The 25,654-nt window shown below is 35.2% G+C and overlaps 1 protein-coding gene across 3 annotated transcripts in view; it reads left to right on the top strand.

Annotated features, from left to right (window-relative positions):
- ZCCHC7 (zinc finger CCHC-type containing 7) overlaps window positions 1–25,654 on the top strand; it is a 277,785-nt gene that overhangs the window by 47,923 nt on the left and 204,208 nt on the right. The gene's annotated exons all lie outside the window — the stretch shown is intronic.

The following is a 25,654-nucleotide window of genomic DNA, read 5'->3' as shown; positions in this document are numbered from 1 at the left end:
GAATGCGAATTTTGAGAGCTACGTCATCAAGGATTAAAATTTTGGTGTTAGTTTTGCCTCTGTGACGTGTAGTCATCTAGTCTTAATGCTTATGCCTTCAAGAAGTTCCTTCTTTTCGTTTCCCTCCCTTTATGGCTAATGCTCAGTCTCTTGCACTAGTTTCCAAAGTAGTCTTCTTTTATATCGACCCTGTACACTGTTGTTAAAACTGGTATTGAAATGCTCTTTTACTCATAGTACTTTATTGCTGCCCCAAAATTTTTAGTGGCTTCCCCAGAAATGATGACATTGAATGTAAATTGTGCTTGAAGCCCCTGGGATTGGCAAATGTCTTTTTAAGAAGCCAGATAGAAAATATTTTAGGATTCCAAGCCACATGATAATCTTAACTACTCAACTTAGCCCTTGTGGGAAAGCAGCCTTAAATAATACCTATAGAAATGAGGGTGGCTGTTCTCAATAAAACCCTATATAAAAAAACAGGTGACTGGCTCAGACTGTAGTTTGCAAACACTGAGAACTTGACAGCAAAACGAAAAGAGAGAATAGTAGTTAGGACATAGAACAGAATCACAAAGTTTTTTCCATATAGGTGAGCTCTGATAATGTTTTTAGGTAGAAAGAAAGGAACTTGTGAAGAAGGAGAGACTCAACCTGTTTGATGGATTGGGTTGGGGGCCAGGTTAGAGATAGGATCAGGTGTATGTGTTGTTGAATTATTCCTAAAAAGGAAGAGACACACTAGTAATTGCTAAATCATCAAATATTTATAGAGGTAGAGGAGAAAGAATAAATTCAGATGGATTGAGGTAGATGAGAGAACATATGAGGATGTGTTTGATTTTCTTGGGAAAATGAAAGCAGAAGTAAGAGAGGGTGGGGGATAATTGGAAGCTTAGAATGTGGAAAGGATGTTTAAGTGCTGTGGGGAATACTTTCAGGCAGTGGTTACCAGTATTTTGAAGATGACAACCTGTTTAACTTTGAAACAATTTGTGGACCACCCATGGTTGTAGTTATGATTTTAGTATTCAATTGAGAAAATGCATATTAGAAAGAAGCTACTACTCTTAGATGACTTTGTATTTTATTAACCACAACATTGATATGTGAGAAATAGTATTTATAATGCATTGCTGTATGTACCCATTAAGGTAACTAATTCTACAGTTTCCCAGGAGGCTGAAGGCTGTTAAGTTGGAAATCATTGCACTCTAGTGAATCAACAATAAGAGAATAAAGGATTGTTTAGAAGTAGTGTTCAGTCAAAATTAAAATATGAACTTGTAATGAACTCACTTTGAAGGATTCCATAACTTTATCCAGTAATACTTGTCAGCTTGGAGCAAGATGACAGAAACAAAATGATCTTGGGTTAGGCGTAACACTATAGAAGGCCAAAATAAGCATTTAGTTTATTCTTTCTCTAAATTACCTTTTCCTGAGATCATATCTAGTTTCATTAATCACTTCTGTATTTATGGTCATCAAATTGTCGTCTCCTTAACCATTTTGTTGATTTCAGTTTCTCCGTGTACACCTACTGAGTATTTCCGTTTGGGTATCTTACTGTTTCACATTTAACATACTGAGAAGAAAGCTTAATAAGCTGAAAAAAAGCTTATTATCTTTCCTTTGAAACAGCTCCCTGCTGCTTTCTATTTGCACTAGAGAATCTACAGACATGCTGCAGTTGATGGCACAATGTGGGTATGTTGGGAAAAACATGAATTAGGTGCTGGATTTGGAGAAGAAATCGAACTGTGCCATGTTTGGTAAATGATGGTGATGAGAAAGTAGAACCTCGGATTTGTGTTTTTGTTTTAGCCAAGTAGAATTAAATTCTGCATTTTTGAAAATTAATTTACTTGACTCTTAAAAACTGTTACAAATACTCACATATATATTCTGTTTTATTTCCTTGATCCACTAATGCTGTAATCCTATTTCTTTCCAATTAATAAACAATGTATTTAGTACTGATGCCCATTTAAGAGTGTTGTTACTCTGTAATCACTACCCCTTTCATAAACATATCTGGGGATAGATCGGTTCGTATAATCTTTAGAGAGAAGATTTTTTTTCATTTCTGTTAAAGTGTAGAGAAAATCTCAAGTAGTTTAGAAATGCCTGTTGTTAAACAGCATCCATAACTATTTTATGTTCTGTTTCCTTGACCTCACTCTGAAGAAAAAACCAAAATTATCTCCCAGAATTATGGCATAGACAACTGCAGTATGACATAAAAGAAAAGATTACAGGCTCCTTGAGGGTGGGTCTTTTCCATACTCATAAACCTACTTATAATAATATTTAGAGTAATGTCTTGACACATATACTACCTGCTTTCTCATTAATTGCTAAATCATCAAACATTTATTGAACATCTCTATGTAGGGTATAAGTAATGCTGAAGTAGTACTGGTGACTTACAGTGGTAAAAGACTTAAGTTTTAGGCTGAGCGCGGTGGCTCACGCCTGTAATCCCAACACAGAGGCTGAGGCGGGTGGATCACCTGAGGTCAGGAGTTCGAGACCAGCCTGGCCAACATGGCGAAACCCTGTCTCTACTAAAAATAAAAAAAATTAGCTGGGAGAAGTGGCAGGCGCCTGTAATCCCAGCTACTTGGGAGGCTAAGGCAGGAGAATTGCTTGAACCTGGGAGGTGGAGGTTGCAGTGAACTGAGATTGCACCATTGCACTCCAGCCTGGGCGATGGAGTAAGACTCTGTCTCAAATAAAAGACATAAGTTTTAGCCTTGAATGACATAGTGTTTCGCTAAAGAGACAGAATATAAGAAGCCAAGTAATTTACGGAATTCTCTTCTTACTTTTTTTTTTTTTTTTTAGCAGAGAGGTCTTGCAGTCTGGAACTCCTGGGCTCATGTGGTCCTCCCACCTTAGCCTTCAGAGTAGCTGGGACTACAGGTGTGAACACAGCTTGGAAATCTCTTTTTTTTTTTGAGATGGAGTCTTGCTCTGTCGCCCAGGCTGGAATGCAATGACACCATCTCTGCTCACTGCAAGCTCTGCCTCCTGGGTTCACGCCATTCTCCTGCCTCAGCCTCCCAAGTAGCTGGGACTACAGGTGCCCGCCACCACTCCCAGCTAATTTTTTGTATTTTTTTAGTAGAGACTGGGTTTCACCATGTTAGCCAGGATGCTCTCCATCTCCTGACCTCATGATCAGGAGATCACGGCCTGTCTTGGCCTCCCAAAGTGTTGGGATTTCAGGGGTGAGCCACCGCGCCTGGCCGGAAATCTCTTAACCATAGGAGTTAAGCCTCAAAATTCTGGTGATACAAGTGGTTGAAACTTAAAACTTTATTTAAAAAATAGGATTAGTGAATTTGAGATAGTTCATAAGTCTGTGAAAGGCTATATAAATACATACGTATTTAACATTTACTATTACTGAATTTGTAGTAAATTTGAGTACAGCACTCTCTCTATCTGTGAAAACTTCAGACTCTCCCCTATTACTTTAATTTCAGTGAGACATTATTATATTAAAAAAATACAGGCCAGGCACGGTGGCTCAAGCCTGTAATCCCAGCCCTTTGGGAGGCTGAGGTGGGTGGATCACTTGAGGTCAGGAGTTTGAGACCAGCCTGGCCAACATGGTGAAACTCTGTCTGTACTAAAAATGCAAAATTAGCCGGGCATTGTGGCGAGCGCCTGTAATCCCAGCTACTTGGGAGGCTGAGGAAGGAGAATTGCTTCAACCTGGGAGGCGGAGGTTACAGTGAGCCGAGATCATGCAACTGCACTCAAGCCTGGGCGACAGAGTGAGACTCTGTCTCAAAAGAAAAGAAAAATAATAATAATGGGCTTACACATTGGTTTTGCTCTACTGACAGATAATACACAACTCAGAGGCATGTATTTTTTTCCTTTCTATTCTTCCTCTAAATCTTCAACACTTTTCTGATTTTGTGATTTGAAGTTGTTGATTAGCTTCCTGAGGCTCCATTGAGACCGTATATACGTGACACTTAACAGTCTAGCCTTCCTCAGTACATATAGCTATATGATGGTGGTTTTGCCTGTAGTTAATTCATGTCAAAACATAGGCTTTCAGTGCCTATTATATATGACTTTCAGCTCTCTCTACTGAGGGATGTGGGAGTTTATTTCTAAGGTCTGAGCCTCTTTTCCTTTACTCCTTTACTCTTTCCTAAGTCGTCTTTATAAAAACTGTGCATGTTCTATTGTTTGTTTTCCTTCTTGGTTCCCGCCCTTTACTTTTTTTTTTTATTATCCCCAGCAAGAGTGACTTGTAATTCTCATATATTAGAAAGGCAGATCTCCCGGTGGAAGAAAAGATACACCCAAGGAAGTCAGCATATTTAGTAATTTGTGAGGGGGATCTCAAGTTTGGAAAGGATTGTTATGTAAGACAACAAAATGATGACATATGACAATAATGACAGAATAGCTACTTATTTTCCTGATTAGGGAAGGGATATTATTAGTTCTAGGAGTAACTGCTAGCTCTTTCTTGTACATTTTTTATTGTGGAAATATAAAAATATATAAAAATATTATAATTGACTTCAGTGTCCCATAAACTAACTTCAACAGTTACCAATTTATGACTAATCTTTCCTGTCTGTAACTCTGTGCCCCTGTGTTATTTTGAAGCTAATCAGACATCATTTCATATATGTGTGTTTGTGTGTGTATACATCATGTGTGCACGTGTGTGTGCATGTATACACATTTGTTCCTCAGTGTCTATGGGGGATTGGTTCTAGGACTTCTCATGGATGCCAAAATCTATGGATGCTTAAGTCCCTAGTATAAAATTGTGGAATATTTACATATGACCTATGTACATCCTCTCGTATACTTTAAGTCTGGGGTGATCTTTTGGCTTCTGTGTGCCACATTGGAAGAAGAATTGTCTTGGGCCACACATAAAAAACACTAATACTGACAGTAGCTGATGAGCTAAAAAAAAAAAAATTACCAGCTGGACACGGTGGCTCACACCTGTAATCCCAGCACTTTGGGAGGCCAAGATGGACGGATCATGAGGGTAGGAGTTCGAAACCAGCCTGACCAACATGGTGAAACCCTGTCTCTTCTAAAAATACAAAAATTAGCCCAGTGTGGTGGTGCATGCCTGTAATCCTAGCTTCAGAGGCTGAGGCAGGAGAATGGCATGAATCTGGGTGGCGGAGGTTGCAGTGAGCCGAGATCATGCCACTGCACTCCAGCCTGGGCGACAGAGCGAGAGAGACTCTGTCTCAAAAAAAAATTAACAAAATAATCTCATATTTTAAGAAAGTTTACGAATTTGTGTTGGGCCACATTCAAAGCCTTTATGGCTGTGAGTTGGACAAGCTTGCTTTAAGTCATCTCTGGATTACTTAACATACCCAATACAATGTAAATACCACGTAAATAACTTATATTGTATTTAAGGAGTAATAATGAGAAGAAAAATGTACATGTTAAGTAGAGATGCAATTTTTTTTGGTCTGGAATATTTTCTTTTGTGTTTTTTTTTTTGAGTCACAGTCTTCCTCTGTCGCCCACGGTGGATTGCAGTGGCGCAGTCTCGGCTTACTGCAACCTCTGCCACCTGGGTTCAAGTAGTTCTTCCACCTCAGCTTCCTGAATAGCTGTGAATGCAGGTACCTGCCACCATGCTTGGCTAATTTTTGTATTTTTATTTTTTATTTTTTAAAACTTGTAAAATTTTAAAATCTTTATTTTTTTTATGAGATGGAGTCTCGCTGTGTCACCCAGCCTGGAGTGTGGTGGCATTATCTTGGCTCACTGCAACCTCCGCCTCCCAGGTTCAAGTGATTCTCCCACTTCAGCCCCCCAGGTAGCTGGGATTACAGGCGTGCACCACCACGCCCAGCTAATTTTTGTATTTTTAGTAGAAATGGGGTTTCACCATGTTGGCCAGGCTGGTCTTGAACTCCTGACCTCAGGTGATCTGCCCGCCTCGACCTCCCAAAGTGCTGGAATTACAGGCGTGAGCCACCATGCCTGGCCAGTTTTTGTATTTTTAGTAGAGTTAGGGTTTTACCATGTTGGCTAGACTGGTCTTGAACTCCTGGCCTCAAGTGATCCACCGGCCTTGACCTCTGAAAGTGGTGGGATTACTGGTGTGAGCCACCATACCCAACTGAAACGTTCTTTCTATCTATCTATCTATCTATCTATCTATCTATCTATCTATCTATCTATTTATATTTAATCATATTATCGTAGCCAAACAAATTCCCAGTAATTCTTCCATCATCACACACCCAGCCAGTGTTTAGAGTTCCTACACTGGCTCCTATTTTTTTTTTCTTACAGATTATTTGAATTCGATCCAATCCAGGTACTATAATTGGTTGATAAACTTAAGTATCCTTTAATGTATAGGTTGCCCTTAATCTCTTTCTTTTTAAAATTTCTTGTAATTTGCTGTAATACCTAGATTCTTTGTCTTCTAGAATTTCCAGTGGTCTGAATTTTGTAGTATGGCTTAACATGTTCTACTTTCCTCTGTCTTTCCTGTGAATTGGTAGTTAGATTTAGAAGCTTGATTAAATTCAGATTTTCTCTCTGTTGTGTCATCAATTTGATACACAGGTTCATTTGTTTCACTTTGCTTTTGACACGTTATTTTTTAGAATTATCTTTTAAAAGTTTGGTTTTCTTTTATAATCATGTAAAATGTTTATAAGTTTCCAGATTCAAATCAGCAAAACATGATAATATCTATTCAGAGAAGGCAAACCTTCTGTCCAGTCTCCAACCTGTTCCTGCCCTTCCCCTTATGAGTAATCATTAAGAGAAAATTGTTGGTTTGTCCTTACATGTATATATATTTGTACACTCTTGCCCTCTTTTGTTTGTTTGTTTGTTTGTGTTTGTTTGTTTGTTTTTTGAGATGGAGTTTCGCTCTTGTTGCCCAGGCTGGAGTGCAATGGTGCAATCTTGGCTCACCACAACTTCCGCCTCCCAGGTTTGAGCGATTCTCCTGCCTCAGCCTCCCAAGTAGCTGGGATTACAGGCATGCGCCACCATGCCTGGCTAATTTTTGTATTTTTAGTAAAGACGAGGGTTTCTCTATGCTGGTCAGGCTGATCTCAAACTCCCGACCTCAGGTGATCTGCCCACCTCAGCCTCCCAAAGTGCTAGGATTACAGGCATGAGCCACCACGCCCGGCCCTCTTTCTTAATAAATACTGGCATACTATCTACTCTTTTCTCTAACTTTATTTTTTTCTCTTAGCCGTATGTATATCCTGGGGATCAATCCATAGTATTGTGTAAAGATATTTAATATTTCTTATTTCTAGGACTATGGACTGTTTTTGTATCTTCCTCACTAATCTGAGCTGGGCACATTAGGCATGTAATAATTACTTTTTGAAAGTGAATGAATAATTTAAATTAGTTAATGAGTAATGCACTTGTTACAGTCTTAAAATATATTTTAAATGAATAATAGTCTAATTCCACTTTCAGAAGCATGCTTTGTTCTTGTTCCTGGTTATAATTTTTTTTATCGTTTGCTAATTTTGAAATATTTAGGTTTAGCAAAAAACCAATTGTCTCAGGTTTTAAAAAGCAAATGCCTTCTGCAAAAGGAAGAACATGGAATTTTTAAGAGTTGAAGAAGTCATATTAGTTCCTGGTTTATGACTGTTATGGTGTAGAATTTGTGTTAATGCAGAGCTCTTTCAGTATGTATAATTTGGCACACAGCCCCTTTTGTTTGTCAGCATTTGGCACATTGAGGATACCTAACAAATCGTAGGTAAATTTATTTATTTATTTATTTTTTTTTTCCCTTAGGTAAATTTATTTGCATTCTGCCTTTGTGTATAGAGAAGAGCTCTTTACATAGTATTATTTAAAGTGAAATAATTGCTTGATTAAGGTAAACCACTTTTGAAATTGAAGTGAAATTATGGCCTCAACACTTATGGCAGAAAGTGTTTTAACTATTTTGTGTTAAATCCCTTTTTCTCCCAAAGCTATACACACAGAAGTTTTGGATATAATTTCAAAGGATGAAGAACTTATCTAGAGGCCATTGTTGAATTCCTGGCATTTATTAGGCACTCAACTAAGACTGGATATCTAATTAAAATTTGAATAGAGTGGGTTACCTATTTGAATTTTAGGTTTTCTGATATTTCATTTCATCTGGGTCTTTACATATGTGTTTTTTTGTTTGTTTTTGTTTTCCTGGCTGGATTAGTTTCTACCTTGCCTGTCTCATATATCTACTTATCTCTCAGTTCTCAGTTTAAAAGGTCACTTCTGAATGAGGTGTAATGGTCATAGGTTCTCAATTAATGGTTGTTGTTGGGTCTGTGACAGCTGTGCAGTTGGGTAGCTTTGACTTTGGGTAACTTAATTTCTTTATTGGTAAAAAATACATTTTATTTTATTAAAGTCATAAAGAAAAATGAGATATTGGGTAGGCTTAATGTCATAGGAAAATATTTTGATAAAAATCTTCATAGTTACACGATAGGTTCATGATCATTGTGGCAAACATGGGCTTATAGCTTCCACTTTTTTGTTGTTGGGTTTTTTTTTTTTTTTTTTTTTTCCCAGACAGGGTGTCTGTCTCCCACCCCACCCCTGCCCCACCCGCAATCTCTCTCTCTCTGTCTCGCTGTTGTCCAGGCAGGAGTACAGTATTGCAGTCATGGCTCACTGTAGCCTTGACCTCCCAGGCTGAGGTGATCCTCCTACCTCAACCTCCCAGGTAGCTCAGACTACAGATGTGGGCCACCACGCCCTGCTAATTTTTTGTATGGAGTTAGGTGGAGTTTCACTGTGTTGCCCTTGTTCACCATGTTGCTGGTCTTGAACTCGGCTCAAGCGAGCTGCCCGCCTCAGCCTCCCAAAGTGCTGGGATTTACAGGTGTGAGCCACCGCCCCTGGCCCCACTTGATTTTTTTGTTTTGTGTTGTTTTGTTTTGTAGAGACAGTGTCTCACCATATTGCCTACACTTGTCTTGAACTCCTGAGCTCAAGCTCCCACTTTGGCCTCCCAAAGTGTTGTGCTTATAGGTATGAGCCACCGAGCCTGGCCCCAAGTTGCTTTTGAACAACATATGTCTAGTATGGTGCTATCCTTAAAGAAATTTAATTTGGTGACATTTTATGATCTGCTAGTTTCTGACATTAAACTTAATTCTGAAATCTTAAAATCTTTCCAAATACTACTTACTGGGTGCTTACAATGTACAAGGCACTGTACCATTAAGGTATTGGGATTCAAAAATTGCCGTGTACTTTTTGCCTTTAGAAATCCTAAAATGCATGACAGTATGGAAAGTTGACTGTAAAACCAGAGTTAAATGCATTTCTACAAATATGTGAGATGCTCCAGCAGAATACATAATTGTTCCAGGTGAATAGTAGATTTTTTAAAAAGATTAAAAAGTAGATAGGCAAAGTACAAGACTGAATTGAAAAGGAACCCTTTGAATTTGAGTTTTGAAAAATGGTTAGGACTTGAAGTTCAGGTTAAATGCAGCTAAAAATAGAACGTGAAGCCCTTAGTAGAAACTTAAGACTGACTGTGTGTGCCATTCATGTTTATATGTGGCTGGATATGATGAAATGTTTTAATAGTATATCTTTTTAGAAGCCACCTCTGCCTAAACAAGAAAGGATTATTTATGTTCTATATATATTCAGAATACTGTTGGAAGATTTCTTAGTCATAATTTTATTTCATTGCTTTCTGCCTGTTTTTTTGTGTACATATTTCCTTTTTTTCTTTTAAAATATAATTGGACCAGAGTTTAATCAAAGGACCTGACCAACTGTTTAAAGTGTATTTTGTGCAGGGCTCTTCAAAGTAGAGCAGGTCTTAAGATACAACTTTTGCTCCTCATAGTTATGTTCTTCCTTATAATCTTTTAGCGTAGGAAAGGATCATTATTTTGTTAGTTTGGAAACAATACATTAAACTTTGCCTTCAGTAACTTCTCAGATCATTAAGGTGGTGTTTTTCCCCCTTCTTTTGTATTCATTGTCTTAATTTCAGCAGTTTCTTGAGACATTTTATACCCTAACAGGTCATAAGAGTGTATTGCCATGTGACATACTTCTCATTAATGTATAGTTTAATTTCTGCCTTATGATTGAAAAATGGCCACATGCTAGAATTCCAGTCACCAGGAGCATCAAGGAGCTCCCTCTCTGATGTTTTCAGCTTTTGTAAGCCTGTACTGCACAATTCCTAAAGCTGCTTTTGAACTGTGTCTTTAGTTGTAGCATGTCACCTTACGCTTAACTATTGTTAGGGCATTTTTTAATTTAATTTCTAATTAGCATAATGACTTGAGCTGTGTTATTCATTGTTCCATGGTGACGTTGTCATAGGGAGAGAAGAAATAAAAATGTTCAGTTTCAACTTTACTTGTGAATGGAGTGAAGTTTGAAGAAAGCTTTTTATGGCCATTGTTCAGCAGAATGAAAATCTCATTAGAAACCCCAGAAATCCCATGCAGCTTTGGGTTGGATTATAATAACATTTTGGAATATTGATATTGTATGTCACTAATTTCTGTGATTTCACTGTAGATCAGCAACATAGGGATGCAGTCTTCCAAAGTTAATTTATGACTTTTAATCTAAATTCATTTACAGTTTTCAACAATGTTAAGTACCCAGGGAGAGAATTAAATTTTACTTTAAAAAAATACATTTCTTTTAGTAACTGATTTGATTTTCATGTAAGATATACTAAATTCGCTGGAAACTGCTTAAAAAGAAATACCATGATATGTATTTATTGAACTAATGACTTAGTTTAGTTGCCGTTAAAATGTTAGTCACCTTATCTACAGGTTTGTATTTTTTTTTTTTTTTTAGAATGGAGAAGCATAAAATTAGATGGGCAACATTTTCTTCCTTGTCAGAAGAGCTTGAATCCTGATGTCTTTTTAAGTGAAGAGTGTTTATATATAACTTTCTCGTAGCTTTTGTTTATTATAAAAATAATCTATTGCATATAGTGATCACTTACCTAAGAAGATAAGTATGATTTATATACACAGTATATTTTTATGGTCAGAAAGTAAATTTGATGTGAGCTACATATGATTAGACAGTAAAACTTTTTTCCAAAGAAGTATAGAATGGAGAACATTTAATCATTATTTCCCCTTCTTAGAGTAGAGGCTGTTCAGATAATTCATATTCTGTAAGTAGGAGATCCTGTATTTAAGACTTTACTAAATTTAATTTCAAAGTAATTTATTAATCTCTTATAAATGCTTCCTTGGTGGTTAAGACTTATTAATGAAGCAAAAGTATTGACTTAATGGAAGTTTTCAGCCTAACATTTTAAATCTCTTCGTTATTATTTATCTTTGTTTAATTTATTAAAGATATTGGCATGGTTAAGCTTTTGGCATTTTGAGTTACTTGCCAGATTTTTGTTGATTGTGCAAATAGTTAAGAAATAAATATTTTAATTGGGCATCCACCATGTATTATGTCACATTTTCTTTTTAAATCATATGCTTAAGAATACCTAAAGGAATAGATTTGACTTGCTTTTTAGTTTGAATCTTGATCTGACAGCATTGGTTCTGGATGGAGATGTAATTCTAGAGATAAAAATTATTTCTGTGGTATAGATCTGGATTCTAAATGTAATGTAATAATTATTTTAAAGTGGTCTTGTCTGCTAAATGTATAGCTTTTATTTCTGTAACAAATTCTTACCTTAGAATTCCAACTTTTGTCAGTTTCGAAAATTAGTTTATTGTGGACTTGAGAGCATCTGTTCTTAATCTCGTGTTTTGCAAATACATTTTAAAGGAAGACAGGATAAATCTGTGAAAATCATTTGTACTTCCCCTCCCTTGCTTTTGCTTAAATATGTAATTATAACCGCCTCAGTGTGAAAGAATGGATGTTAAGTAGCTTAAGAGGTATTTATTAAGGGAAAATATTTTTATTGGCAGTTCCCTTAAGTCATATTTGTTTTGTAACTAAATAGTGCTTGCAACAGAAATATCTATGATAGGGAGGGAAAGCTCCAACTCTTGAAAACTTTTCAATACTTTTTCCATATTGGTAGTTAATGAGAATTTCTAAAGATAGGAAATAGACTGGTTATGACTGATAATATGATATTGCTAATGTAATACAAATTATGCTTTAAAAAGCCAGGTGAGGAATTCAGGATATAGAAGAACATGACATACGTATACGTTTAACTAAAGAAAGGAGATTTTCTTTAAAGAGAAGATGTGCAACCACAATCAGTCCTGTAAGTTAGTCCTTAATCCTGCGCTAGCCAGTTTTTAGTATTAAATGGTCTGATTTAACATAAATGAACTTTTGTCAATGGTTTTATTTAGAAATAGCATTACTTCCTACTTTTAAGGAGGATTTTAATTGCTAATAAAAATTCGTTGTTCTGATAAGAATTTGAAAGACATCCTTACTCCCATATAATTGAGTATTTTGCTCTTCATTCAACACCTCAGCCCTTTTGGTTTGCTTAAAAAGTGATACGAATTTTGTGGGAGAATAAATATAACTTAAATATTGCTGTAAATGTGTTATATAATCATATTTTGGTCTGGTATTATTGGTTCTTATGTGTATGAAATACTTCCTTAAAGGTTCAAAATACTCAATTTAAAAGTTTCTGGATAGGTGAGGGGTAGAGATCCATCAGGTACTTACTTGGTTGTGGAATATTTGTATTCTTAATACCATGACATTTTAAAGTTATATTAATCCCTTTATTTTTCTGTTTGAGATTATTCAGTTTGGGAAGTTTTCTTTATTATCAGATTTAACAGAAGAAATGTAAGTGGTTGTACCACAGGTCATCTAATTTTCAAACCATGTTGGTTAAACTGACTTTGGTGTATAATTCTTTACCGGGTAGTCAGAGAAGTTCAAGTTGATTGTGATTGAACTCTCTGATTATGCCACCAGTTAGGTTAACATCAGCAGTGAGGGGCCTTCATTTCGTTAAATTTTTAAATTCCATTAAGATTATTTAAACATAGAAGGAGATGGGTTTGTGAAGCAAATTTCTAAAGCAATATTAAGCAAAGATACTCTTTTCTTCCTCTTCTTTTAGATATATCACATACATGTGTATTTTGATTAAAAGGAAAACATTTAATCCTTATAGTATAATGCACACTTATTTCTTATTTTTAGAAATTGTTAAAACTAATAAAATTTGTTTGGAAATCTCAAAAGATCTTTAGTAGTATACCTGCAACCTCAGCAGTCCCTTTTTATCCATACAGATTTCTCTGCCTATTGTGGCCGTTTGCTCTAATTTAAATTTCCCATGGCTTTCGGTTGCAGACTTGGTTTTCTGCAAGAGTGCCCATGCTTACATGGTCATATATTCTTGGTGACTTTTCCACTTTTTCCTTTTTGTTATTTTGTTGATTGCTAAAGGAAAAGGGGATTTTAAAAAAAAATTTGTTTCTTTGTTTTGATCTTTCTTCCTTAGCCCATCTATTTGTGTGTTGTTTTGTTTTGCAGATTGGAAAGAATTATTGTGTGGTACTTAGATCCATGGGGACCAGCAGGGGAAAACTAATTTTGTTCTTGGTTTTGTTTTCTTAATAACAGAAGCAATTTAATTTTTGAGCCATTGAGAAGCTCAAAAGATATGTTAGCGTTATGCATGAAATTGATGGGAAATTATTAATCCTGAAAATTTCTATTCATGGTCACTTTACTGTTGGAATAAAAATGTTATTTTATAGTGTAGCCAAGTTAACACTAGAAATACTAATTAACAGTAAGTGGTACTGTTATAAATCTTTAATTTAAATATTATTGTATATTAAAAAGTTGTTTACAAGAAATCAGTTGTAATTTGATAATGTGATTTCTCTTACATTCAATTTTGTGGTCCACAGTGTGTATATATTCAAATAAGCATATGAACATGTGTTTGATTGTGGACACATTTTTACTTTGACCAGATTTTAAGACTTTGCTTTTTCTTGGCAAAACTTGCATATTTTCAAATGTGAAGAATTTTGTTTTATGAAGTAACTTTGTACTGCTGAATTTAAGTCCTAGTGCTATGGCAATTTAGTTACTGTTAGAAGTCAAAAGTAGAGGTCTGTATTCCCAGCATCTCCCCAAAATATTTTTTCATTAATAGTTACAGGCTTTAAAATATCAAATTATTGTGATCAAAGCTACTTCTGTTTTACAGTTGGTTTTGTGAGGCTGGTATTATACAGTAACATTTAACTGAATTTTGTATTTGCTAAATTAACATAAAATAATAAAGAGATCCTTTTCACCATTTAAAAAATTCTAATTATTTCCTAATCAGGAAAAATGATGTTATGATATACTGTTAATAGACTAAAAAAACTTTATAATGTTGATAAATAGGGAAAAGAGTTTACTTTTAATAATTTATAATTTTAGATTTTTTTCCTTTGATTGATTGTACCTCATGGTTGTGAGGTATCTAAAATGCTCTTTTTGGAGATCTGTTAAGTACTCTGGGAACTGGGGTAAGGGCAAGCCTTCTTTCTGTGTCTGTTAATTACAGGTTTTTTTTCTTGTGGATATAGTGCTCTTAGAATATGAAACTGATGTATAGAATTTGTAATTACCAAGAAATAAATAGCATCATTGAATTTTGTTTTCTTTATTTTTGCTGTTATTTTCTACTGTGCTTCACGTTTTGATTTCTATCAGATGACTTCTCAAAAAGCAATTTCTTTTAAATCAGTGAGTTTCAAACTAAGAAAATGTATCCTGATAGTCTAATTAGCTGTTGTTTGTCCATGCCATTTAAAATAATCTTTTGAATTTCTAGTCTTTGATTATAGTTATATAGGCTTCATGAGTTTGTACAACTATTCCCCCTTTTAAAGTGTTTTAAAAGGTGTATTGTAATTTTATAATTGATATTCATATGTAGTTATTGAGAAACATGAATCACCTAAAATATATTTCTAGTATTCAGCGCATCAAATCAAGGTATAACCTGTGATATAAAAAGTGGTCCAACACAAGTATACAGCTTTAAAAATAACAAGGAATTAATTCTGTTAGCACGTTTTACTAGCAAATGTTCGTGGAAAATGTTATTAATTCTTAAAGCTTAGTGCTTGGGATTTATTGTGTGTGGCCTTACTAGGAGAACACTGTAGAGCCGAACTTGAAATTTATTAGGGAAAGAACAAACTGGTGAAGTGCTTTTATGCTGTTAAAAAACTTCACAGACAATTATCAGACAACTTTTTTTTTTTTTTTTAAAGGTCATGATTGCTTGATGCCTTTTCCAGTCTTTATTTGAAACTGTCGTTTTGTAGGATTTCTTTTTTGTTCTCCCTCTCTCTTTTTTCTTTTGGCAGTGGGTGGAAGATTCTTTTAAAACTGAATGGCTAAACATGTATGGTAACTATTAATCGAAATACTTTTATTCATGATTTTTTTTAGGCCAGAAAATGCTGTGAAGGTAAGGCAATGATGGTAAAATTACATTGTGTTGTGTGGAAACTGTTTTAGCCTTAGCGTTTTCTGTTCAGAAAAGTAGCCTCTGAATTAGAGTTTTAAATTGGGATTTGTTTGTGAAATATTTTGTAATTCTCATATTGCTGATTGCCTTTATGTCTCGGTGTTCTAGTAGATAGTTAGTAGTTCCTGAAAAAGAATATTCTGTGTGTGAGAGAAAATAGGAGGTGAGAGCAGAATGAGAATTGGGAAAGAAAAATCCCCTACCCAAAATGCTGCCACCTAACAGGTGGAAATATCTATGCCATTATAGATTTTCAAAACATAGAGTGCTTGAACTCTTTTTTTCTAAGAGATTACTTCAGATTTGACAGATTTCACAAAATTTCGTTATGGTAAATATTAAAATTTTAACTCTTATTTTTAATCCAAAATTTATGCCCTTACAAATTAAGAAAAGAGTGCCTCAAGGCTAATTGCTAATGTTCAATTAAGTTATGTGTTCAGTGAAGTAATTTTTTGATTGATATTTTGATTTTATTAATATGTAAACTAAAAATTATAAAAGGCATATGAGTACAGAAATTATGTGAAATTAATTTTGATATTTTGCAGCAGAGACAGTTTAGAATTAAAATATCCTTGGTGTGTAATAATTTTATTTCTTGTAAGGTCATCTGTTGGCTTTCAGTATTCAGAAAATTTAGACTTTTTAATTGTAAATGTTGATGTAAATTAACTGGAGCCATACTTTCTTTAAATTGGAAGAACTTAAGGGAAATACATAAAATATGCTAGTGATTGGCTTACTTACATTTTCAGTGATTAGATTGTGAAATAAGAGTAAGGCCTAGCATTTTATTTTATTTAAGAAAATGTACTTAATTTAAAAGTACTAATACAAGAATGAGAGAAATCTGGTCAAATATAGTAAATCCATATCCATAATTATTTTCAGTCACTAGTTAGAGAGGAAGGTATGAATTGCTAATATCTTCTTTGTTGAAAATTGTAAGTTGTATTTTGAAAAGGGATGAAAGGGAACAAGTAACTGCTTTCAGGCAGATTTATATCATCTTAACATATGTTATTTGTGGGTTCATGTCACAAAAGCTTGCAAAACTTCACAAAATAGTTAAACGTATTTTAATTTAGTAAGCTTGCTGAAAACTCTTGATAAATCTAGAAAAATGTATACATGATATTTTTCTTTTTTAAAGTTTAGTGGTCCATCTTGGTACTTTGTCTCAATTTCAGTCTTGTTGATTTAGATAATATTCTTATTGTTTTACAAATTTCCTTTCAGTAATGTGTTACTGCTTTGATATGTTCTCACCTTTCCAGTTATATATGATCCATGACATTTTATCATCCAGGTGTTACTATTTTATTGTTCTTTCTTCTACTTTTGTTGTAAGGTGCAGACTTCAAGTCTAAAGTAAGAGCTAGTATATATTACAGTGTATATGACCATTTCTAATTTGACCTGTTACTGTAAAGAAGGCTAACAAGTGTGTATGCCTAGCCCACCCCTTCTGGAGCAGTTGAAAACAGGCCTCAGAAGACTCAAAGGAATTCTTTTAACTCCTAGCAGGGCCACGGGGTCAATGTCAGATTTAGTCATGCTGTTATTTTAGCCCAGTGGTCCAGAGAGATGACTGAAAAGTGAGTCTTTTATTTCTTTTTTTGTGTGGTTATTAACAGGATTAAATGTAAGCCATTGTGTACTTAGTACCAATTAGTTTCTCATCTGAGAGGTTCATTATGATTTTTTGTCAGCCTTCGTCTTGTAATATTTGTTTCTTTGTTTGATTAGCTAAGGGGCTGAATGGGCTAAAGGAAAGTTTTACAGCAGTACTTTTAGATTCATTAAGAATTTTAATAGTCAACTATTCAAATATGTAGACCTTGATTTAAAAAGGGACCACGTTGAAAATTGGCAACGTTAAGTAAATTGTTTAAAATTTTCCTTTTCCTGGTGTATTTTTTTAATCTGAAAAAGACTGTCTTTGTTATATCAAATAATACTTTTATGTTTCTGGAAGTCTACTTCAGATTGTTGTACATACCTCTTAAGATTGTATTTAGTTTGCTGTGAATATGTAATTATCATTCAGGAGGGGCATATACCAAAAAGCTCCAAAATTAAAAAACCTTTTCAGTTTCTAGGATAGAAACATAGATTGAGCTATTAAAAGCAGAACATAAGAGTTCTAGGATAAAGATAGTTGTCAGGTGTAAACAAGCCTTAATTGAAAAGGAGGCAGCCTAAAAGTTGATTCTTTATGCTATTATAAATAAGTAAAAATGCAAACTTGTCTGAGTTCAGAAAACAGGAGCATACCCAACTTTTAAAATCACTTATTAGATTGGTAGTTGCTTTAGATCCTTAACTGTAAAAAATTCTTATTAAAATAAGCATTCAATTGAGTAATATTCCTCATTTAATAGATTGAGATGCCTCAGTTAAATTTTGAACAAAAATTGTTCCTATAAATTGAATTGGAGATGCTGATCTGTTAAAAGCAAGGAATATAACCCAAAATTAAAATAGGAATTATTTTGCTAGTGGATAATTATCTTGGACAGGTCTTATATCTTGTTGTTGAAGTGTGTAGAACACACATTTTCAATGAATATACCTGTAGGCTGATTCAGACTTGGTATTTTATTTGCTTTAAACATTAGAAATGGTAAATACTAATTTAAGCAAGCACGATTACTATTTTAACTTATTTTTCGAGAGTTGCTTCATTTATCTCAAAACTTTTTGGTGTACCTTATTTACCTTATTTAGATTATATCATTGTATTAAGTCCTTTGCTTACTGCCATAGTTTTTTGGTACCTAGAATAATTTATTATGGAATTGAATATTGAAAATTTGATGATCCCAATAGTTATGAAACTTACAGATTTTGTATACAGGCTTTTTTCCTCCTTTGGTTTCAGGCGTAATGAATGGATGGCCCTTGCTTTCTGGTATTTGTGTATCCAATTTCCTGAGGAAACACTTTTCTACAAAGTCCGCATGTTTGATTGTTTTACATTTTTCTTTCATTGTAATTTGAAAAGGACTTAGATCCTCCAAATGAAAACAGCTGTCTTGACCATATGGTAAATTAGACCTGCTTTTTATTGTCTAATAATTAAGCCTCCCCTTACTTATCCCACCCCCTTTTTACAAGCTAAAAATGTGTGGTAGCTGTTTAGTTAGAACATTTTCAAGTAACAGGAAGTAATTCAGTGGTAACTTCCTCATGTGGTTTGCTGTTTATCAAAAAGAAAAATAGTTTCTTTTGAGAGAAGAGTGCAGTTTTTGCTACTCAAAATTTTCTCAAGCTCTTTGGAAAATAAGAGAGAAGTCTTTAATGTGCTTGTCATATGATGACAGATTTAAAAATTTTGTTTCTCTTTTCATTACTTAGTATTTGACTTCAGTGGAAGCTGAAAGAAGTAAATGTTAAGTTGAAAATCTGCCTCAGTGTCAGATGCTCATATAATTTAAATAATTTAAAATTTGTGAGTACTTATATTTATCTTATATTTTAAAAACATAGGGAATAACATCAACTATTTGTATCTTCTCTGTTAACTTAAAGTTGAATTAGTTAACTTTAGATATCTAATAAGAGTAGGTCCAGAAATTAACATAACATTCGAGTAACAGTAGGAAATATAGGTGAAGACCAGGTTATCCCAAAGATAATTCATTAGGACTTCTGTTTTTATAGCATCTTTCATGTGATAGTAACTGTTGTAAACAATTGAATTATATATATATCAATTTAATAAATAATTGCAGTATTAAAAAGTTAGCCCTGATAATTGCTACCTAAACACCTCCAAATTATGCTACTTCAAAAACAGTTGAAGGGAAGTTTGGGAATATAAAGTAATACAGTTTCATTTTAAGACCAGTAGGATAATAGACATTGTAATGTAATGGAAAAACGTTTTGTCCCATAAAAACCATTTTTATTTAATGCTTTGTTTTTTTGTCTAACCAGGTAAGACCTAGCAAATACAGAAAGAAAGAGAGAGAGAGAAAGCAAGCAAGCAAGCTGTTTTGAAAGTGTCTAATATTGGCTGATGTAGAGCTGTAGGTGGTGGTATCTTATTTATTCCATAAAATTAAAAATAAGAGTGGGGGGAAAAAAAACAAATTCCAAGAAGATAAATGGAAGTTGAGTGAAGAGTGAATAGAATAAAAATAGAGATCTAATATTTCGGTCAGTCTGTTAGTTAAATTTTATATTCAAAGCTTTAACATTTTGGGCTTTTAAATTTTCTGCAGTGCACATGACTTACTTTCATAAAAGACATGTCAATCATATTAGGAATAAAAGTAATAGCTCATATAGTGCTTTTTATTAGCATCTAAGAAAACACTGGTATTTGACTAAATTGTAACTTAGAATTGATTTTTTAATAAGTTTTTAATACAGACCAAACATTTGTGGCTTTTGAATGAAAAAATACTTATCAACTAATTTTTATTAGCATTGCATTTTTTAAAAATCTACATTATAACATATTGGAGGTTGATTAAATGGGAGTTTTTGCCTCCGTTTTATAAAGATGCTCTGTAAGCGCACTGAAGATAATGATGTTTATTCCTGTATTTTTTTGCTGACTTTTACCTGGTATCCTGTCAGTAATTCTTTTTTCATATTGAGGAAGAAAAAAGAAGCTATACTTGCCTCTGTCAGTATATTGGTTTTTTTAACTTTATAGGTGTATTGTAGGCATTGAATTGAAAGATTTGTAAACTTTTGGTTTTCTGTGATACTGTTTGGGAACAAAGACATAGATAATCAGAGACAGCAAATAATAGCCAAAAATATACATTTGATATGTATTCATTTAGCCAACAATAACTAGGGCCTATTGTGAATCACTGTGCAAGATGTGCTGGTACGTACAAAGATGAATTAGGTATAGACCCTGACCCCACAGATCCTATGGCTTAATAGAAGAGGTAAGAGGTGAGTGGCATAATAGAGTCATGGGGTGCAGGAGAGGAAAGATACTGCTTTCATGAGGGATAGGGGTGTGAGTCAGGGGAGATAGGATATGTCATATGTTTAGAGGAAAAACAGACTTTTTAAATTCTATTTTGAATTAGGTCGGTTTTTCTTAGACTGAGTTCCTCATTCTCCTAGGGTCCATTTGGAAGGAAAGGTTTTTTAGTTCTTAAATTATTTCTTAAATTTGTATTTTTATTTTGATGTTAAAAAGCTATTGTACCTGTTATAAAGGTAACACTTTGCAGTGATAACTCGTAAATGAAAGACATTTATTATAGGATGAGACTTCAGTTTCTTAAGTCAGTGTTTCTCATTGGGATTTTTGGCCAGATATGATGTTGAAGAGAACTTTTTTTTAAAGGGGTTTATATATTTTCTAAGTTTGAGAAACAAAGGCTTAGGCTTATTTCATATTAGTTTGTACTGTCTCAACCACATTCTAATTGGTGGCAGAAAGTAGGTGGCCTAGATATATAAGTAGCAAAGGGATCCATTTGGGGATTAAATTTTTTTCAGGAGGTAAGGCAATTCAGCAAGGTAGCTGAGAGTTCACTCTAAGTTACCACTATTTAGGAGTTAAGTTGGTGGCAGTGCTGCTGAATGGGCACAGTTTGTTTGATTTTAAACGGTAATGAACTGTGAGTTTATTAAATAGAGGGTAAAAGTTCTAAATACATTCTGAACATAAACTAGACCTGTTAAAGTGGTTTCTGTTATAACCTACTCTATAGTGTCCTATACAGTAGTCAAAGCCTTTGTGTAATTGATTACTTTTGGAGTCCCAATGTTAATTTCTGCTTCTAGTTTTGTAATAGTTTAATTTCATTAAAGTTAATTAAACATAGATTATCTTGTACAGTATAGTATAGAATTTTGTTCCATAAATTGGGAGAAACTCATAAGGAATAAAGAAGTGCTCTTTAATTTATAGTTTGGTGTTTCCAAAGAAATTTGGGTTTCACATTGGGTGAATTCATCATGATAGATTTAAGAATATCTGTATCAAATATCCCAAACATTGTACAGTTTTGGGGTGACATCATTGAATAATATTTTCCTTGATTTTTTTCCCCTTTTCCACTTTTTTTTTTTTTTTAACAGAAAAAAATACTCTCCTGTCCCCAACAAACAAAACTGATCAAAGTAAGAATTAGATCATGGCTTTCAATTCCTTATACATTTTTTGAAGTCTCTCCAGGCTTTTAAGATGAGGAATTCCTAGGAACTACTATTCTTATTGGGGAAAAAGACTATTTTGATTACAGAGAGAAAATTAGGGGGACATTTTCTCACATTATACATAGAATAGAATGATTTTGGTTCATCTGTAGATTCTTACAGTGTTTCACATGTAATATATGCTACTTTAGGATAATATTTTATTACTGTTTGAGGTTCTTAATAGTTCATGTGTCAGCTTGCCTTTATATAAAAGTCTATGTGAGTTGCTTTGACAGACTAAATAAAAATGGGAAACACATAAATGCAGTGTTGCTATGTTCTCTTTTGTTTTGAGCAATTACAAACATTTCTCATAATTTCCTGTGTACAGAAATTCCCTGAAAAATCAAGACCCTGCTAAAAGAGTCAAACTCTGAAAGAAGTCCCAAAGATACATCACTGCTTGATGCAAACATTTTTAAGAAGTCACTGATTATAATGAACACAGCCTTTAATGGCAGTTTTTCCTCTCCTTTTCACAAGAATGTGACAGAGTGTCATTAAGGTTTTAGAAATGAATGCTCCTAAGGAAAGGAGGATCACTAGGACTACAATGATGTTCAGTATGTGGCCTTGGGATTCTCAGTTGGGCTCTTTTTAGGTTTTTAATCAGGTTGGAGAAGGGAGTTAGAGAGGAACAGAATAGGAACAGACAAGAGCTTTAGGACACCTGTACACTGCAGTATTTTACTTTCTCATTGATCTTCTAGATGTTGAATCCGTAAGGTTTAATATAGAAAGGCAACAAGGTTCTAAATATTTTGAGGGCCAGTGAACAAAATCAGCTCTAACTATATATATGTGGAAGCACATAATTTTTGCATTTAACCTAAACTGTTTAGAGATATTAAATCTGAAATTTCATTTAAATAGTAATTCCAGTTCTGCTCTAAGGTTATTGTTTTAACCCGTTGTTCTTTTCTGTGGTGACTGTAATCGCCCTTGATGTATTCTGCAGGTCAATTAGATTGTATCACAGAAGAGGGCACATAATAAATGTGAGACAGAAACAGCTATGTCTCAGTACAGGAACAGAAAAGCATATTTTTGCATCACACATTAAAATAACACCCAGAAGGCATTGCATCACATATAAATGTAAATATTTTCTAGTGGAGTGTAGCATGGAAAGAGGGGTTTAGCCAAAATGTCCTCTTAAGTTTTTTAACGATAACAAATACTATAAAGCTCATATTTAATGAGTAATATGTCTATGAAGTTTGTTTTATGAGTTTTTGAAATTACAGAATATTGTAATAAATAATGTAAAATATTACAAAATATGCTGTGCTTGAGAAGTTATTTTTCCAGTTTAGAAAGTTACAGTTTTTCTGAGCAAGTGTTTTCCGTGAATCCCTGTAGCTTTGGAATTTATAGAGATATGACTTATCTATTTCTATGTGGTTTTTTTTGTTTTTTGAGACGGAGTCTTGCTCTGTTGCCCAGGCTGGAGTGCAGTGGCACCATCTCGGCTCACTGCAAGCTCTGCCTTCCGGGTTCACGCCATTCGCCTGCCTCAGCCTCGCGAGTAGCTGGGACTACAGGCGCCCGCCATAATTTTTTTGTATTTTTAGCAGAGACGTGGTTTCACCGTGTTAGCCAGGATAGTCTCGATCTCCTGACCTCGTGGTTCACCCACCTCGTCCTCCCAAAGTGCTGGGATTACAGGCGTGAGCCACCACACCTGGCTGACTTATCTGTTTCTTTTTTCCATTTGAGGTCAGAAAGAAATTGCTAGAATCCTTCAAGTCTTTCTCAGTGAGAGTAAACCTTCTCTCTATATAAAATGATAATTCTGTATACTTTGAGTTTACTTTGAGTTTTTTAAACATTAAAGCTGACATTGGAAAGGGTAGCTTTTATTTTACTTTTTGACTTAGCTACTTAGGTTGTATGAATAATTATAAAATCATCTTCATATGTTAAATCGTTAACAAATTCTTTTTCTGGCTGGGCATGGTGGCTCACGCCTGTAATTCCAGCACTTTGGGAGGCCGAGGCGAGGCTGAAGCAGGTGGATCACCTGAGGTCAGGAGTTCGAGACTAGCCTGACAAACAGGGTGAAACCCTGATTCTACTGAAAATATAGAAATTAGCCGGGCGTGGTGGTGCATGCCTGTAATCCCAGCTACTCGGGAGGCTGGAGCAGGAGAATCACTTGAACCTGGAAGGCGGAGGTTGCAGTGAGCTGAGATTGTGCCACTACACTCCAGCTCACTGCAACCTCCACCTCCCGGATTTAAGCCATTCTCCTGCCCCAGCCTCCTAAGTAGCTGGGATTACAGGTCCCTGCCACCACGCCCAGCTAATTTTTGTATTTTTAGTAGAAATGGGGTTTCACCATGTTGGCCAGGCTGGTCTTGAACTCCTGACCTCAGGTGATCTGCCCGCCTCGACTTACCAAAGTGCTGGAATTACAGGCGTGAGCCACCATGCCTGGCCAGTTTTTGTATTTTTAGTAGAGTTAGGGTTTTACCATGTTGGCCAGGCTGGTCTTGAACTCTTGACCTCAGGTGATCCACCAGCCTCGGCCTCCCAAAGTGCTGGGATTACAGGTGTGAGTCACTGCACCCTGCCTGTTGTTATTATTTGTGGTTATTTTTTAGGGTCAGGGTCGCACTCTGTTTCCGAGGCTGGTCTCGAACTCCTAAGCTCAAGTGATCCTCCTGCCTCATCTTCCCAAAATGTTGGGATTCAGGTATGAGCCACTGCACCTGACCTTTGTTGCTTTGTTTTTTTAAAACATCGGATAGTGGAGAAATACTTAATATTGCTCATCAGTGTTTCTTTTCTGTTTTAAAGCACTTTGTTACTTCCTGGCGCTGCAAGATGCTGTGGCTTATCTTGTTTATTTCTTTCCCCAGACCTAGAGTCAGCTATTTCTGGAAAGAGTCCTGGTTTCTTTAATTGGAGAATGATATTAGAAACCAAAATCTGGGTGTTCAGTGTTTGTCTTAATACAGCTTGACTCAATGGATTGAGTCAAATCATAGATAATTTTTGTTTGCTTTTGGAGACAAGGTCTTGCTCTGTCATCCAGGCTAGAGTGCAGTGGTGCAGTCACGGTTGATTGCAGCCTCAACCTTCAAGTTCTAAGTGATCCTCACACGTCAGCCTCCCAAGTAGGTGAGACCACAGGCATGCACCACATGCCCAACTAATTTTTGATTTTTTGTAGAGATGAGGTCTCACTATGTTGCCCAGGCTGGTCTTGAACTCCTGGCCTCAAGTGTCCTCCTGCCTCAGCCTCCCAAAGTAGCTGGAATTACAGAATGATCCACTGCACCTGGCTCTTTGGGGATCTTGATTACTCTTGAGAGTGGAGGGGTGTCAACTCTTCTTTCCTTCTTTATTACCTGTAATGAAAATAACAGGGCTTTGGGGTTTGTGAGTATGAAATGAAATAGTGCGTGTGATGAACTTACCACCATCTTGCATTGACTGTATTATTGCTAACCCATTTTGAGAGATGAACTGTTTGAATATCAAGGTGTCATGTAGGCAAGAATATTGTATAAATATAAACTTGTTGAGAATTCTGTGTCATTAATTGCATTTACTCTAACAGTTGATTAGAGATTCTTTTTTGTTGGCTTTTTTTGAGACCGTGTCACTTTGTCACCTAGGCTGGAGTACAGGGGTGCCATCACAGCTCACTACAGCCCCGACCTCCTGGGCTTAAGCAGTCCTCTCACCTTAGCCTCCAAGAGGCTGGGACTAAAGGTACATACCACCGTGCCTGGGTGATTTTTCTGTTTGTTTGTTTTTTTATTTTATTTTTTATTTTTATAGGGCCGAGGTTTTCCCATGTTGCCCAGGCTTGTCTCAAATTCCCAGACTCAAGCCATCCATCTGCCTCCGCTTCCCCACTGCTGGGATTGCAGGTGTGAGCCGCTGCACCTGGTTGTTAATTAGAGCGTCCTCATATCAGTTTTATTGTTT

Source organism: Macaca thibetana, chromosome 15 (genome assembly GCF_024542745.1).
Source record: "Macaca thibetana thibetana isolate TM-01 chromosome 15, ASM2454274v1, whole genome shotgun sequence".
NCBI classification, from domain to species: Eukaryota; Metazoa; Chordata; class Mammalia; order Primates; family Cercopithecidae; genus Macaca; species Macaca thibetana.
This window is presented reverse-complemented; position numbering and strand designations above follow the sequence as displayed.